Source organism: Cyanistes caeruleus, chromosome 14 (genome assembly GCF_971803275.1).
Source record: "Cyanistes caeruleus chromosome 14, bCyaCae1.hap1.1, whole genome shotgun sequence".
Lineage (NCBI taxonomy): Eukaryota > Metazoa > Chordata > Aves > Passeriformes > Paridae > Cyanistes > Cyanistes caeruleus.
In genome coordinates, this window is record NC_141714.1 from 10,137,486 (window position 1) to 10,154,449 (window position 16,964).

Sequence of the window (16,964 nt, forward strand, 5' to 3'; positions counted from 1 at the left end):
AAATAAAGTACAGCTTCCTTTAACTTAAATATCAAAAAGAACCAGAAAGAAAGGGCAAAAGAAAAGGGAAAAGTAAATAAAATTATACCTCATTGAAAGAGAAAGCTCTTGATGAAAAGAAAATAAATTTTCAAATTTTGACAACTATCTGAATAGGAAAGCACTCTAGAATCAGATGAATCAGAATACCCTGGGCAAAACATCCACAGTGTGTACTCCTTGAAGAAGAAAACTCTGCTGAAATAAAGGAGCAGATAAAGAACTGTAGGAATCAAAGCACACATTAAGTATGTTGAAATCAATTTACAGAACAGAAATCCTAATTCCAAACAAGTGCATTTTCTATTTATCAAACTGCTCCAAAAAATGGCATTTTTAAGTTAAAAAATTAATACTCCAAGATGATATGTATATGGCAGAAAGAGAAATATGTGTCCATTCCTCATCAGGATTTCATTTGACTTCTGAAGAAAGAATCTTAACTGGAAAACTGACAGGATACACAGCTAAACTTTTTTTTTCTTTCCCCTAGAATTAGCATAGTAAAATACAGACAAACTGCTAGAGTGACTAGAGTTGTAATCATATGCCTAATTTCCTTTGTCTTCTACTTCCATAGCAGTTGTGTGAAAATATGAAGGTAACATATAAGCTCCTCAGGACCTTAACATCTGTACAGTAAGTTATTTATAAAGCACAAAATAATCTGGTTTTCCTTGTCATCCCATTTATAATATAATTGCTTCCTAGCTCAGCCTCTGTTTCTAATTCTAAATTAATGTTGTCAAATTGCGAAGTGCATATTGTTGTCAGTATAACCTGTTATTACAAGCTAATACAGTGTGTTAAAGAAGTGTTAAATATCCAGAGCTTCCAACACCTTGATCCACAGTGAAATAGATGTGATACATAGCTAAAATGATAAAAATTATTGATGATTGCTTGAATGCATTTTTAATATAAATTAAGTATAGCTTTCTAAATTAAGATGCCTAAATAATCTAAAGAGCAAGATATTGGGCTTATGTAGTATCTCGGCTTCCGTCTCTCTACATTAATTTCTGTAAATTGTTAATCCTCTTTCTTTAGGGTTCAATCCTCCAAAGTGCTGCAGCTACATTGAAAAGGCTGCACACTCTTGCTTTGTAGTTGATAATAATAGTGTTCAACACTGTAAGCTCATGTCTTGAATAATCAAACTTATTGATATCAGTAGACTTATTCAATATTTAAAGTTGAGGTTTAGAAATGTGCTCATTTTTCATGTGAAGAAAGGAATATGATGAAAGTCTACAGGGCAGTGATGTGCCTCAGAAATCATTCTACTGAAATGAATTACTTTTTTGACTGAGTAACTTCAGAAGGCATTCACATCAATATGGTTTATAACACGTGGAAAGGAAAATTGACAAGAATTCTTTGGAAAATAGAAGCAGTAGTTTCTCACCACTTCATAAACACTAAGATACACATTCTTTTATGTAAAAATGAGTGAAGGGGTTGAGATGTTCCTTGCTATCCAGCCTTTTTAAAGGAATCAATCTTACTGAAAACCACAAAGATGCAAAGGTGTCAAATGTAAAAGGAAGTGACATTGTTGAATTTGGACTGTATTGTCACAGAAACAAGAGCACATTAGGACAAGCAATGCTACTTTTATTAGTAGCTATCTTTTCTCAGAGATTGCTTAACTCATTTAACAACCTGTTCCTTCCCTTTACTTTTGAAAATGCATCGACATTCGCCCTTCTTATTTCTGGACGCAGCCACACAAATCCAATAGACTTGGTCCAAGTATGGAAAACAGCAGTGTCATAAAGCTTAATTTCAATAACAAGCTTCAGCAGCTCAGAAAATGCATACTCTTCATTCCTCTTACAATGGAAAGAAGTATCATTTAGCCTCTAACAAGGAAAGAGGTAATGAGATAAAGATTTAGTGCTTGTGTTTATAGGAGGTCTGCGTGAGATTATCAACTGGAGCAAAGTTTGGTTTTTTTTGATTGGCTTTTGAAGGGGTTTTTTGGGTCACATTTGAAAGTAAAAATTTAAATTTCTTTAAAATAGATTACTGGTGATTTCTTTTATAAAGAATAGTATATGGGTTCAAAAGAATCTGTGAAGTAAACATTATGTACATATCTTCATGCAGCTAAATATCAGAATTTATTTTCTGCACTTGTAAAGTTATTACATTTTTCTCTTCTGTTCTTCCACACAATAACAACAGGGATTTTTCACACTCCTATGACATACTTTTCGTTAACAGAAACTAATATTCTTTGTGTCACTGCTGTTCTAACAGAAGAAAAACTGAAGTCTGGAAAATGGTCCAGTTGCCAACCTTGGAGCAGGATCCAGTTTTGCATGGATCTAAATTAGTGCTTGATTCCTAAGTCAGTGATTCCCAAACAGTGACATAAGTGTTTTTACTTATTTTTTGCATTACTCCCACATCATCAGTCAGTAAGGAAGCCGGAGCTGCAAGGTAGGTCAGACTTTTCTATTTCCCTTTAGCCAAGATTGATTCCAGCACCACTGGCTGCAGTAACTCCTTTGACCCTTGCAGTCTGCATTCCATCAGTTCTGGTCCTCCTGCTTTTCATCTCCAGCAAGGACAAAGGAATAGGATTCAGGAAGAATGTCACCAGCAAATCCAAAAGGCTGAAAGCCGTTGCATTTAATTGCAGTTACTGAGAGGCTTGGCTAGTTGTCACTTTTATTATGTCTAAATGCCTGTAATTCTTTGCTCTCCATGACCACTGAGAGTTTTATGGAACAGAAGCTCTTTCTGCATTTGATAGGTTATCCAGCAAAAGGATAATTACCTCTGATGAGGTCTCTGAAAAAAAATAAGTTATTTTTTTTGTGACAACTATGTAAAATTATCAAACAATTGAGAATTATGGCAATAATTTATAGCAATATGAGATCTTTGAAAGAGGGGGAAAAATAATTCATTTAAATCTGCAAAATATCTTCAGCTGTAAAAATTTGGTCAGATAGATACTATTTAGTTATGTTGCATGGCAAAGCACAGTTTTAAGAAGTATTACTGCACTTTTCCATTTATCTTTCAACTCTGCCTATATTTCATTATTATTTCTACTCATGATTCATAGTATTTCTACATTTTTCTACTAAGATTGACATGTCTCATTTATTTTCACACCAGAAACCTTTGCTATGCATTTCTACAGCCAGATATTAGTTTCTTTTAAATAGTATATAGGCCTAAGGCCCCATTTTTCCAAATTCTAAAATACAAAGCTCTGGGAGCTGCTATACTATTTGTACATTCCATCAGTAGACCACAGGATAAGTAATAATGTTTCTATACCAAGTTAAGACTCCTTATAAGTGTGTGTAGATATATATATATATATATATATATATATATATATATATATATATAAATCTAAACATTTTATTATCAATTTGCAAAAAGCTAAACTGCACATAATTCACTCATTTTTAAACAGACTTTTCATCCAGTCATTAGTTTTTATACCAAATATAGCTTGTATGAAACTGATTCTCCCCTTCCAATATACAAACAACATAAAGAAGCCCTAGGTGGAAGAAGCATGAGGGAACTCTCTGGTGCTTTTGTTTTCATTCCCATGAGAATAATTGTGTTTCTGATCCATTGCTGCACAGTGAAAATTCAAATTAAAGATTTTGCACTTAGGATGAATAACAGAAACATTAAAATTTACTTCTCGTATAGCAAAACTGTAAGTTTAACTTACAGTCCCATATCCCCATGTGTTATTTAGTCAGGTTTACATTCTCAATACATTTTCCCAAAGGCTATTGCAGATTTACAATGAATTCGGCTTTCCTGAAGTACTTGCTTGTCTACAAAGTACTATTGATAAAAATTAGATATCAAACAAAAGAGACAGGTGTCAGAAACTTATAAATAATGAATTAAATACTAGTGTACTAATAAATATTACAGAAAAGACCAATAGGTTCCAAAAGAGTATTTCCCTTATAGCTTCTTGTTTAAAGTGCAAGGGTGTGATGCTGTTTAGGAGGCTGAATTATATATCTGGATTTATAATTAGTCCAGCTATTAACCTTTTCTCCGGTTTCTCTCTTTCATGATATACTGTACTATAAATTCCATAGGAGATTACCGTGCAGAAAATATGGTTTCTTGTAAATGCCCCATGCATATCCCATAATCACTTTTAATTTATTTTTTCTCTGATTCTCTACTGTCTCATACTGGTGCAATTTTACCTGTGCAAAGATGGATATAAACAAACTTTTGTGATCACTTAAAGCAAACTTAAAAAATGCTTGATTTTTTGATTATTTTTTTTATTGGATATGAATTAGAGCTTCCATAGGGTTGAGGCAACTCAAAACTTCAGTTGTGGAGTAATGTGCCTGGCAGAAATTGCAGGCAGACCTAAGGCACTAAATCACTGTGTAACAAAATTATCAAGTCTTATTCCTCCTGAGCCCATTATTGCCCAAGGAGATGTGTGTGTACATATATATCTATATATTTGTGTATACACACATATATACACAAATATATATATCTATTCAAGAATTTCTGCAGGTGACTAAGATTTCCGCACTCAGATCTCTAAATGGGTTATTTTTAAAGGAGTTGCATCAGAACCTTCTGCTCAGAGCTGATGAAAGCCAGTAAATGGGTGCCTATTAATGCTGCATTAGCATTGTAAAACTGCTGCACTTCACAAAAGCCTGCCAGAGCACGACCCAATCTGGACTCTTAAAATGGCTGCACATGTATTTGCAATTTGCCATCCATTCAAAAGCTGAAAAAAGGAGAGATCAAATTATCTAACTCTTCACAAGAACTTCTGAAAAAACAAAAACAATGTTGTGCTGTAACAGTTTCAAACATATTCGTAGAAATTGTGTAAACTCAAAATGCTTGCTTTAAAGATAGTTTAATTAATTATTCTGTTACTTTGTATTTTTTAGAACAGTAGGTTGAAGTCTATAGGGATTTCAAAAGTCAAAACTGACAGTACATATTTAACTATCATAACTGCCCAGCAATTACATTTAGCTTCTGCATTCTCATCTAACTAGCCTTGCAATCTAGGAACTTCTGTGCACATTGGGATTTCTGGAAAAGTTAGCATTAATGAAATAGAGTTTTAAATTTCCCTAGGGTCAATCTAGACATTAAGAATATAAATGTAAATTAGCAGAGAAGAGCAAGCAGCCTTGAATACTAACAATTTTGTCCCATAACTTTTAGTCAGAATTGTGGTACAGAATGTGGGATCCAGTTGCCTTCTGCAACTGGCACCCTCAAACTGTATTAATAATTATCAGAATATTTCTGTAATTGTCTATGTGCTTGCTACAGCACTGTAAGACTCAGAAACCCTCCAGTTACAGATTATTACTGTCTTTCTGAAAATAATTCCTATCCAATTCCATTTTGACTTGAAGACTGCTTCTAAAAAGATTCTTTTCTGCTTAAAAAAATCAAGTTATAGAACTAATGTGGCCACTGTATGCTACTTATTTCACTTTTTACTGACAAGACAAATCTTGCAAATTCATTGCCTTATCCTGACATTTTTATAGCCAGCTGCAGTGCTTACTTTCATTGCAGTGTATTTTGTATGATCATGGGTATTCACACTGCTGTCGTTGACTCTCTATCCCCATCACCACTGACAGTATGTTCTAATGGTAAGCAAGTGAAAAAGAGATAAAGTGAGAATATTAAGCTTTTACATGTCCTCTTACTTCAAACTATTGACATGGTTAGTAGTGAACCACCAATTCTAGATATAAAATCTGAGATTTTTGTATTTGAATGGCTCCTTTTAAAACTTTTCACAGTGATTAAACACCTACTATTTGTTATGACCAGCTGCATAATCTAACTCTTTACTTACTCAGAATTGCTGATCTCTTTCAATATATGCTTATAGCAATGACCATAACTAGAAGACAGTAAGGACTGGAAGGACAATGATGATATAAACCTCACTTTTCAAAGTTCAAGTGAAGTGCTGAAAAAATGTTTGTGTTTTCTGTAGGACTATTAGAACATTATAGTTCTCATTATTGTTCTCATTAGAACAATGGGTTGAATAAATTAAAAGGAATAGTTTGTTATAAATAGAGTGAATGTGAAGGCTTTATATGAAGGTATTTTTATCCTGTTTTCTTTTGGTGTAATCAAAAAAGTGATCAATCATAGAACTAAAAAATAAGCTGGAAGGGATGTCAAGAAATTTTTGATCTTACTCCCACTTGGAGCCTGGACCTTTCAAGTTTGAATATTCCCAAAGATGAGACCCTTCCAAGCAACCTGTATTTCCATGGTGAAAACATTTCTCATAATATGTAGTTGGAATTTCTTGTGTGTGCCTGTTGCCTTTTATCCTGTCCCATCCTGCTGAACTCACTCCAGAAAGTTGCTGTCTTGTACTAGGGAGCTCTAAATCGTCTGTCAGGTGTGGACTCAGATGTCTCACAGGTGACTTCCCCTGCCTGCTGGATACAGCCTGGCCCGCTGTCTTTCAGGGATATTTTGCTAATTCTTGTTCAGTTTGTTCCTCAGGATCCCCAGGTGCTCCTGGTGTCCTGCCTTGGCTCTGCACTGTACAGGCACACAACTCAGTCACATGCAGGACTTTGTGCTGCTAAGGGTCCTGTGAGCCCTGGGCTGTGCATAGACCACGCCCCTCCACACGGTATTATTCACAAACTCACCAAGTGTACACTCTTGCCCACTGTTCAGGCCATTAATAAAGGCATTATATATTCTTCTGATATCAATGTGCAGTAGAAGATAAAGAATCTGACAGGTATCTATATGGATGGATGAATGCTTGATTGTTGTGTGTTCCTGTTTTTTCCAAAAGGAACCATATGAATTGACAATATTTTAAAAGATTAAAGACTTTCTCAATGAATTGTGAATAAAGAAGTACATATAGATTTTCCTGAATATCTGCATGGCAATGATGTAAGCCTCAGAAATGTTTGTGTGAAATATGGTGTCTTAATTTAATACCTCAAAAAAACCCCACATCCATCAGTTTCAACCTGCAGTTTTTGTGGGAGTTGTTTGAGAGATCTTTCTAACAAATAAAAAGCTGATTAAAAAATGTTTCCCTTGTAAAAATTTGAAATTCTCTATTTGCTCCAGTGTAAGTGATACTAAGGGATGAAAATATCTGACAATCTTCTACACTGACCTTCGTAATTTTCAATAAGTATTCCAGAAATTTGCTAATGGGTTCCATAGTAAGTTTTGGGTCATTTTTTGGGGGGTGGTTTTTTTGGTTGAATTTCTATTCTGATTTTGTTTGGTTGGTTTTTTTATCTTATAGATAACATGTTTTTTAGCACAACATCCTTTTTTATGTGACATCAATTTTCTGACAGTTTCAGCCTCAGTTCTGAAGGCAGTTCAGTGTCTTCCTATCAAGTGAATTTTGGGTATGATATCTGAAGTTGCTAGAGAACAGTAGCAAATTAGTCCAGCACGGCTCTTGATTACCTTTGTTATAGGAGAATTAGGATACTAGCTTAGGCCATAAATTTTATTGCAGTTTCTTACAAAATTAAAGGTGAACAAGAAAATTCAAGGCATCACAATTTTCAGTGAGATGCATATTTAAAACCATTTGGTTTAAAAGCATTTGAGATAAATTAAAAGACATTTTTTGCAAGCTTGCCTCCTAGGAAGCACTTGGGAGTCTAAGTAAAATTTGAATGTTTATGTTTTAAAGCACTTTTAATGCAAGAAATCTGTGTATAATTATCTCTAATTAGTCATCTCTTCCACTGAGATTTATACTAAGCATTTAGTTTTTCTCTACAGTAGCTATTTCCCAGGCTTATTTAATAACTAGGACTGTCTGACAAGCTGATCTCAGGATCAGATTTCAAACTCATCTTATTCCATTCTACCTGTTGCTTCAGGACATTTTTTAATGAGGCCAGAGTTACTTTCATGTCTAATTAAGCTGAAGAGATTAAGATATTTAGGTCTTGTTTTTGTATACTCTCCTAAGGGAAAAGTAAATACATAAGCAACAGAGATCAGCAGAAATACAAGAAAGAAGAAAAGCAGCAGGAACACAGGGGATTATTATGTAATATAAGGGAACAGGAAAAGGCTGGGTAGATTATCCTTCCTAAAGTATGTTCACTTGCCTCAAAAAATATTGCACTGAACTGTGAGTCAAAATTCTCCCTAACATGATAATATGTCTTTATCAGATGAACCTGAAAGAGAAATATGGAAGAAGGGACTTTATGTCTTTATAAAATATATTTGAGAACAGATCCTGATTAGGAATTCCTATTTATACAATAAATTAAACTGGAAGGGTAACCATGAGAGTGATGAAACAATGTATCCAAAATACTCTATCAAACATGCCTTTTTTTTTTATGTTATCTTCTCCAGTGTCAGCTTTCAATGCAATGAGAAGTTTATTATTTCATTTGGGAAAGAAATGATCCCTGTTATATGGAAGTTCAATTTCTCTTCAAAAGTGCTTTACTTTAGTTCCACTCTAATGGGCAAGCAGATAGTCTCAAATCTCTTTTAGCATGCATTCATATTCTGGAATAAACATTTCAATTGAATATTTTTCAACAATATTTTTTAATAGTCAACTTTCCTAGTAAAAGGTTTCTCAAATCTTGTAGTTTAGGTACAGATTTCTGCAATACCAAAGAAGTTCCCTCTAAAAGCAGCAAAGCATTTAAACTAATCTTTTCATAACTCCAGCTCCTTTCAATTACCTGGGACTATACTTATTTATACATTCTGCATGTTTCTTTCATGGGACTTCAGGGTTTTTCTTCATTTTTTCTTAAGATCTGAAAATATATGAGTGCTCTTACATATTTTTTTCAGTCATGACCTAGAACTCATTTTTATTTGGGTCTTGGAGGGAAGCTGGGAAGTACAAATGGCCTGTTTGGAGGGTTCTGGAGTACAAACTAAAATAATGAAAACAGTTCTCTATGTCAGTTGGAAATTGATTTATCAAAAAAACCACCCAAAAAAACAACAAAACAAGAATTTAATTTTAAACAATTTTTAAAATCTTAATAGATAGTATTTCTAATAATTAACTTAAGGCAGATGAAATACCTGGTACTCTAGCTACACATCGGCGACCACCACCCAAGTCAGGCTTCCCGGGAAGTGGAGAATCAGTCCCGGTGCCAGGAGCATCAGCACCACCTTGTGTTCATGGGACAGGAAAATCAGTCCTGAGCACGCCTCCCCAGCCATCGAAACCGCAGCGCTTCCCTCTTCTCCCCATAGCACGTTAATGAAGGAGCCATATTTGTGGAAAAGATGCATAATTTTTGCTACTGTAAGTTCAGAATAATCAATATATCCAGGTACATGGGAATTTATCAGGAAAATTGCTTGCATTTTTGGTCAATGTGTTAGACAGCAATCGCAGCACATGAACAGCCCAACTATTGTCAGATTTTTGGGTAGGCATTTTGGAACAAGACAGCTTAGGGGTGGATTTTGTGAGAAGATTTACAGTTATTTACAGGGTTTCTTCCTGAATGTGGGACATGACACTGTAAAACCTATTCTTCCTTTGAAAATTTAAAAAGGGAACAAAGGAGGCTAGTGTCATGTAGTGATGGAGAGTCTTGAGAGAGTGTCCACACCGTGTTTGGATTCCTTTTTCATAGCCTGTAAACATCCTACAAGGCAGTGCTCTTCTTTCAGTCTTTTGCACGGTAGAAACTGTTCTGTAAACAAATCTATTTCTGCTACACTTTTCACCAACTTGAGTATGAAAAAAACGTCAGTTTTCATTTCTTTTTAAAAAAAAAAAATCAGCTTCTCTCTATCCATTTGGTTCTGGGAGTACAGTTTCTGGAAAGAAATATCCCATCAGAAATTGCAGTTACTTCTCTTTTTGCTCTACTACATGAAGTACAATTTTTAGCAGAAATTCTGGGGCAAAACCTGTTCAGGAACTGGTAATAATATGGGAGTGCAATTTCATAGACAGTTTTCTACACCTTGTTGTATTTAGCCTAGCTTCACAAAATTCAGGTCTTCTCTCTGAGAGGGAAATAAAATAGCAGCTTTCCCTACTTTCTGACCCCTTTTTGGTCCAGAAATTAAAAACTTCTGATTGGTGTTTCACAACTCACTTTCACCTTTATCTTTTAAAAATTTGAATATTCCCAGACTAAGTGCAAGACTGTGTACAATGTATCAATTTTCTTTTCGGTACATACATAACTAGAAAAACATATAATGACATGGTATACTCATAAGTATTAAAAAAAATTACCCTGATTCTCTTTTACCTTTCAGTTTGTGCATCATTACAGAGAATTTGCATCAGGGACAGTTAGACTTCTGTTTTGATCATGTTTTACATCCACACCTCATATGCATTTCTATCAACACTGATGTAAGGTATCATTTCAAATAATTGAAATTTTCCAAAGCTACTATGCAAACTCTGAATGATGGATCAGTCTCATTAGTTTTATCAAATATAAACCTGGATTTAAAAAAAAAAAAAAGTATTTTGGTTGGGATCCCATGTTGATGTACACTACAAGGTCTTCTTCAACAGTGTCCTTTTAAAGGTTGACAATGTCTCTAACATCCTTATAATTTTTCTCCCCATTCCAAAAAGGGGCAGGGCACTGTTACTAGTGCTACTCAGTCCCTTCTGTCACTTTCTGTCAGACAGCTGGGATTTCAATGCCCTTTATATTTGGGCAGTTTACTGAAAGTATGAAGGGACTCACTGTAAATATTTTACCACCTTTCTGAAATAGTTTTTTCTTTTTCTGTTGAAAAGACAGAAAGAAATAAGTCTTTTCAGTACCTGACAGGGCAGTAAGAAAGCTGTAAGAGAGACTTGTTACAAGGACATGGAGTGACAGGACAAAGGGGAATGGCTTCAAGCTGCCTGAGGGTGGGTTTAAATGAAGTATTAGGAAGACCTTCTTTGCTGTGAGGGTGGTGAGACGCCAGCACAGCTTGCCCAGGGAGGCTGTGAATGCCTCATCCCTGGAGTGTTTAAGGTCAGACTGGATGGAGCTCTGACCAGCCTGGTCCAGTGAAAGGTGACCCTGCACATGGCAGGGGAGTTGGAATGAAATGGTTTTTAAAGGTCCCTTCCAACACAAACTATTCTGTGATTCTATGAAGGTGAACCTTGTATTTTGTGTATTTAGCTTTGGGGTCTGGCTGGCCTCTTGCCTCTGTGTTTTGAAGCCTGTTAACTGTTTGAAGGAGTAATTTCCACAAATGGCAAATCAAACAACCACTTCAACTATTTAGGGAACTGTCTTATGTCTCACAATTATCAGGAAAGCAGTCTAGTATAAACTAGGACATTTTAGAGAAGTTTCTGATTGATAGAGTCACAAAGAGGAACTTTCAGCATCATTCTAAAAGCATAGGCTGAACTTAAAACATAGAACTTTGGTGAATGGTGATATCCTAGCCCAGATGGGTTGAAAAGTTCCTCTTCAGCAATGAGACCAGCAGCTGTGTGTCAGATCTCAACAGAGATTGTTGCAATGCAGGCAATGATCTCTATTCCCACAGGAGGCATGAGAATAATTTAAAAACAGTGCATCAGCATAACTCACCAGGTAAAGACAATGACTCAGGAGGCTAACCTGAACTTGAGTGAGCCAAAGGGTGCCAAGCCAGTCCTTGCTGCTATCAGCGCTACAATGATGAGGGTTGCATCCATGCATTCATGTCCTAGTGACAGGGGACACCATCCCCTGCTACTTACAGAGAAAATATCTACTGCAGTGAGCTGTAATATTATATAAACCTACATACATAAGAAAACTCCATTTGGTGCCAATATATCTAGCAATATTGTACTTGTTGCCTTTATATAAACTAGTTTAGCAAGCTTGTCTGTGAAATCTGAGGGTCAGAATTCTTTTTGCTAAACACATTTAGGTTTGATGTGCTTAAGGACTCTTTTTGCCAGATATAAAAATATTCATCCTGATTCTTGGAAAGCTCTCTATCTGTATCTGTTCCTTCTACTGAAGCATTTCCCCTTAATGAAGCACTCTTATTAAGCCCACAGGTCTTGTCTGACACTGGAATCTGCTCCTATTTCTGTTGGAGCTTGCATGTAACACACCTGAAATTCCACATCTTCTTCTGCATCTTTCTCATGGAATAATATGTAGTATCTGCATGGTTGTCCAAGCAGACTTTTTGAGCTTCCTGAACCCCAACTCACTTGGGAGCAACCAGGTATTTGAAATTAACACATATTTACATATATATATATATATATATGTATATGTATATGTATATGTATGTATATATATATATATACACCAGACACTCCACTTGATACCTGGCAACAATTTTCTACTGCTGAGTTTATCCACTTTGTTTCATTTACCTCAGCAGTGTCTGAAGAGACAGAGGTAGAATTAAATGTCCACTTCAATGGTTATCTTTTTATGCCTTCCCTTGATGAGGCTACCATCTTTTTACGACTATATGTTAATGACTACAACAGGCAATTCATAGGATTCCAAGAAGAAGAATCATTATTAATTCGTGTTGTCTGCCCACAGCAGAGCAATATTTACTTGGCTTTGGTACTATTTTAAAACCTGGAATCTAGATGGGTCAACTATCTTGATTTATGTTTCTGTGACTAACATGGTGACTTCATTAAAGACCCTTTTCTTTCTTTAGTTTTGAGTTATTTCCACGATCAATCCATGATGCCTAATTTTTGTGTTAATGAAAAACAAATGTTAAAGTCCATCCAGAGAGAGAAGAAAGCAAAACAACCATGTATACTGGGAAGGAAAATGTACCTTTTACTTTAGGCTCAGAAATGCTCAGACTGATCTATACTGCTGAAGAATTACCTACCAAGACTAAATCACAGAAATTTGAGAGGACTGCTTTGGCTTAAAATAATTTACTTTTAGAAATAGTTAATGATGAAGATTGTTGAATGCCTTCAAGATTCATGAGAAATAGATTTGGTTACTTCTGGCATTTCTGGGCTTCCTATGAAAGTGATGTGTACAATAACAGATGATTTTACCTAATTTATTATTTATGCATTGCAAAGTATTATATAGGTATCTTCAGATGTCATTTTCCCAAAATATTTATGTAAACAGCATAACTGTCTGAATGAAGTATGTTCTCGGGCATAGCATAAACGAAAGGACTCCATTTTGGGTGGTCTATGCAGAAGCTCATGAAGAAGTAACAGCAATAGCGAATTGCACTCTTTTTCCCAGTGTTTTCCTAGGACTGAATGCACAAGCTAAATGGCCTAAATAACCTCAGTTATTTTTAGTAATTTTTAGGAACTGGTTAGATATGTGTATGTAGTATCCATTTGAATACAGACCAGGATGGGGACAGACTGATGAAACAGGTCCAGCCTCAGAGGCACACCAGCTCCTTGGATTTCTTCAGCACAATAAAGTTTTTACAAATAAGTGCTGCTGCAGAATTAGCTGTTATGAAAAGAGCGGGTGGTAATCACCTTCACACCTTGTATGTCCTCTTGAGGAAAACAGTGTAGAAATTATTAAATTATAAAGATCATCACCAGCTGATGAAGTTCCCCTCCACTTAGACGCAGGACTGTTAATGGAGGTAGTCACAGGAGATAGCCCCATCTCAATAAACTCAGATCGCGAAAGGAAAGCTGCTGAAGCACCTTGTATATATCAGTGTCCCTCTGCCATGCCCACTATCAGAGTGATTTCCTGAGCAAGGTAAATTATTTAGAAGGTGTTCTGCGCTACATCCCAAAGCAGAGGCCTGTCCGTGGGGCTTTCTTTCCTCCCTTCTCCCGGGACGGGCGGCGGATCCCCGCGGAGCCTGGGCAGCATCTCTCCTTCAGGCGAGCGCAGCCGCCTCACCTTCCCGCAGACTTCCCGAACTCTGCCCGAACCTTCCACCGCCATGGGCGAGGGCGGCTCAGCCACTGCTGCCCGGTCCCTCCCTCGCCATCCCCCGCCCGGCGCCCTCTCCCTCCCGCAGCGGGGCAGCCCCGGCGCGGCTCTCGCCCCCTCAGCCCTCGCCCGCCGAGGTCGGCGCGAGGCGGCTCGAGGCGCGGCGGTGGGCAAGGCGCCTGCGCAGCTCTCCCGGGCATGCTCATTAACAGCGGAGGAGCCGAAAAGGCGAAAAAAAAAAAGAAAAAAAAAGAAAAATCCCACCCTGAGAGCGAGCGGCGCCGCTGACACTACACCCGCTGGAGAGCGGCGGCGGCAGCAGCGGCGGGGTGCGCCGCGCCGGCCCCGCGTCCCCTCACGCCTCGGCTCCCAGCGCCCGCCGCGGGCAGCTGCGGGGCGAAGCGCGGCAGCAGCAGCCGGCGCGTCCCCCGGCGGGGCGGAGGGGCCAGGGCGGGCTGCGGGGGAGCCGCCGGTAGCGGTGATGTGGATTTATACTGGCTCGCGCCGCAGCCGCCGGGGAGCGGGGCGCGGGCATCGCACCTAGAGGCGAAGAGCGGAGCCGTCGGCGGGGCTGAACCGGGGCGCTGCTGAAAGTTGAGCCTGTGGCCGCGCTCGGTAAGTTTGCCGGGGAGGCGGGAGCGGCGCCGCGGGCGCCCGAACTTCGCTTTTCGCGGGGGGCAGCCAAGGGGAGCGCCGGGCGCCGCCGGGGGTGCCTTGCCCCGCCGGAGCGGCCGCCGTCGGGCGCTCCCGGAGGGTTTCTGTGGATGGCACTGGGTGTGTACGTGCGGCTCTGTGTGCGCTGCGCGGGCGGCGGGTATCGGCGGGCGGCCGCCGGGCTCCGGAGCGGTGCGTGCGGGCACCGCACGGCTGCGGGAGCGGGCGCCCAGCAGCGATGCCGCGCTCGGGGCTGAGCCCCGGCGCCCCGCACGCCAACAGGGGGTCTCCTTCGGGCGCGGTGTGTCGGCGCGGAGCGGCTCTGACCGCCCGGCCACGGTGCCATCGCCCCGGGCGGCAGCGGCTCCCCGTTCCCGAGGCGGAGCGGGGCGGCGGCGCGGGTGCGCGGCTCTCCGCGGGGTGCGGCGGCGGCGAAAGGCGGGGCGCTGCCGGGGGCCGGGCTTCGGCTCCGCGCTGGCGTTGCGGGAGCCCCCGGGCCGCTCGCATGAAAAGCCGCATCTCCAGTGCGCACAGGCGTGAGGTGGCTCCGCCGGGGCAGCGGGACCGCGCTCGCTCCAAGCTGGAGGATGTAGCAGCCTGATTTCTCACCGCTCCTCAGGCGTAATCTGCTAAACGAGTGTTTGGTGTATTCTCCTGTCACTGATTGTGGGGTCTGGTAATCTCTTTTAGTCAAGGCGTATGTACATACAGTCATTACACTGCTTTGGTGCTTCCAGCTGTTTTTTCCCTAAAATACCTTACAGCTGTATCTCGTGACTGACGGTTTAAGCTTGATGTGTGCTTAGACCAGCCGTGGATATGATGGTGGTAGATAGTGAGGAACCTGGCTCTGTAGTATTAACTGTATGCTCTTACCGTGCTGAATGGCAACACGTTTACCTTAGCAGATCTGGGCTTTGTCGTGTTCTAATATTGAAATCAATACCAAGAATTCCCCGCCTTCCCCTTTATTTGTCTTAAATATATGCTACCTTTTTAGGCTGTATAGCCTTTTATTGATTGTTTTCCCAATATCCAAAGGTTGTAGATACCCATCTTGATAATTAACGAGTCAGATACACTGTACTATGGAAATAAATACCAGTTGTCCGTGTGGTGGGGCAAGCATCTCAGACATCTCCCGTGTCTCCAACTGGTTTTGCAGAAGCAAACCCCCACCACTCCTAGTGCCGAATTTTAGCTGTTAATTGTGAAACTTAATGTGAAGCAATTTGATATTTGAAATATGGAATTCCTGGTGTTGTAGAGAGCACTCTGTGAATCACATATAGCAAGATAAACTGTGGTAGAGGAAGAGCTGTACATCAGAAGGTGAGACACAGCCCAATAGCTTTCCCTCTTTCTTGTCCATAGTTTCTTTTCAAAGCTTATTTTATACATGACCCTTAATGCTGTGGATTAATCTTAAAAAGCTTTTTCACAGATGAAATGCAGTCTTCTTAATAATTTGATATCCCTATAGATAGTATATCGTATTGATAACATAAATTCATCAGAAGTTGATACTGTAGTTTAAATATAACTGTGCCATATATTCTTGGGCATTTTGGCTTGTTGGTTTATTTAAAGAACTCAAATCTCTAAACTGCTGGGGAATTTAGGAACCTCTCTCAGTCTTGTTTTTTTTTGTTGTTGGGGTTTGTTTGGGTTTTTTGTTGTTTCTTTTTGAGTTTTTTGTTTTTGGTGTTTTGGTTTTTTTCACGTATCAGTTTTGTTTCAGAGAATGTTCTCTGAATAATAGAAATCCAATAGGATTTTTTTCTGAATAGCTGCTATTCAAAAAACCCCAAACAATCAAAACCAAATAAGATCCCAAGAAAACTATGTTTCAAATACTGAAATAAAAATCCTTTATTTTAAAGAGAACAGTTCCTTTCAGTTGCCAAATTTTAAGTATTTAAATGATGTTTATAAATAGCAAATGAGAAAATTCTTATTAAAAGCAGCTCTTAAGGATGTGGGAATGCAAATTACTACTCTCCACACTTCAAGTACTCAGATGTGGAAGGAAATGAACATATTGTATTGGTGGCTTATGTGTAAAAAAGCCATTGAAGTGTATTCAGAGTTCTACAAAAGCAGTGTCGTCTGAGGAAAACTGTGGCAAAGGAAATCTATTACTCATTTTATGTGGCATCATGGTTAAAATGGTAGTTTTGAAAACTGAAGAAATTACCTGGTTGCTCACATGTGTGCCTGTAGGCGCATAAGGAGGTGTGCAATGTTACGCTTTGCAGTAACAGCTTAGGAATAGGTAAATGTGTACTTCCTTCTTTCCATTGAGATAGGAAATTCACAGGATTTGTGTTGATGTTAATTGCAGCAGGCAGGACATTA

General features: G+C 39.0%; 1 protein-coding gene across 7 annotated transcripts in view; it reads left to right on the forward strand.

Annotated features, from left to right (window-relative positions):
* Positions 1-16,964, forward strand: part of TENM1 (teneurin transmembrane protein 1) — a 353,764-nt gene that overhangs the window by 26,534 nt on the left and 310,266 nt on the right. For 4 of the 7 annotated variants that reach the window (XM_086850670.1, XM_086850672.1, XM_086850674.1 and 1 more), the window contains exon 1: positions 14,387-14,567. The exons of 1 other annotated variant lie outside the window; for it this stretch is intronic. The gene's annotated coding sequence lies outside the window, so the exon portion shown is untranslated. Of the gene's footprint in view, positions 1-14,355; positions 14,568-16,964 lie in introns of those variants that run through there. 2 more of the 7 variants (XM_086850668.1, XM_086850671.1) reach the window with 1 other exon arrangement.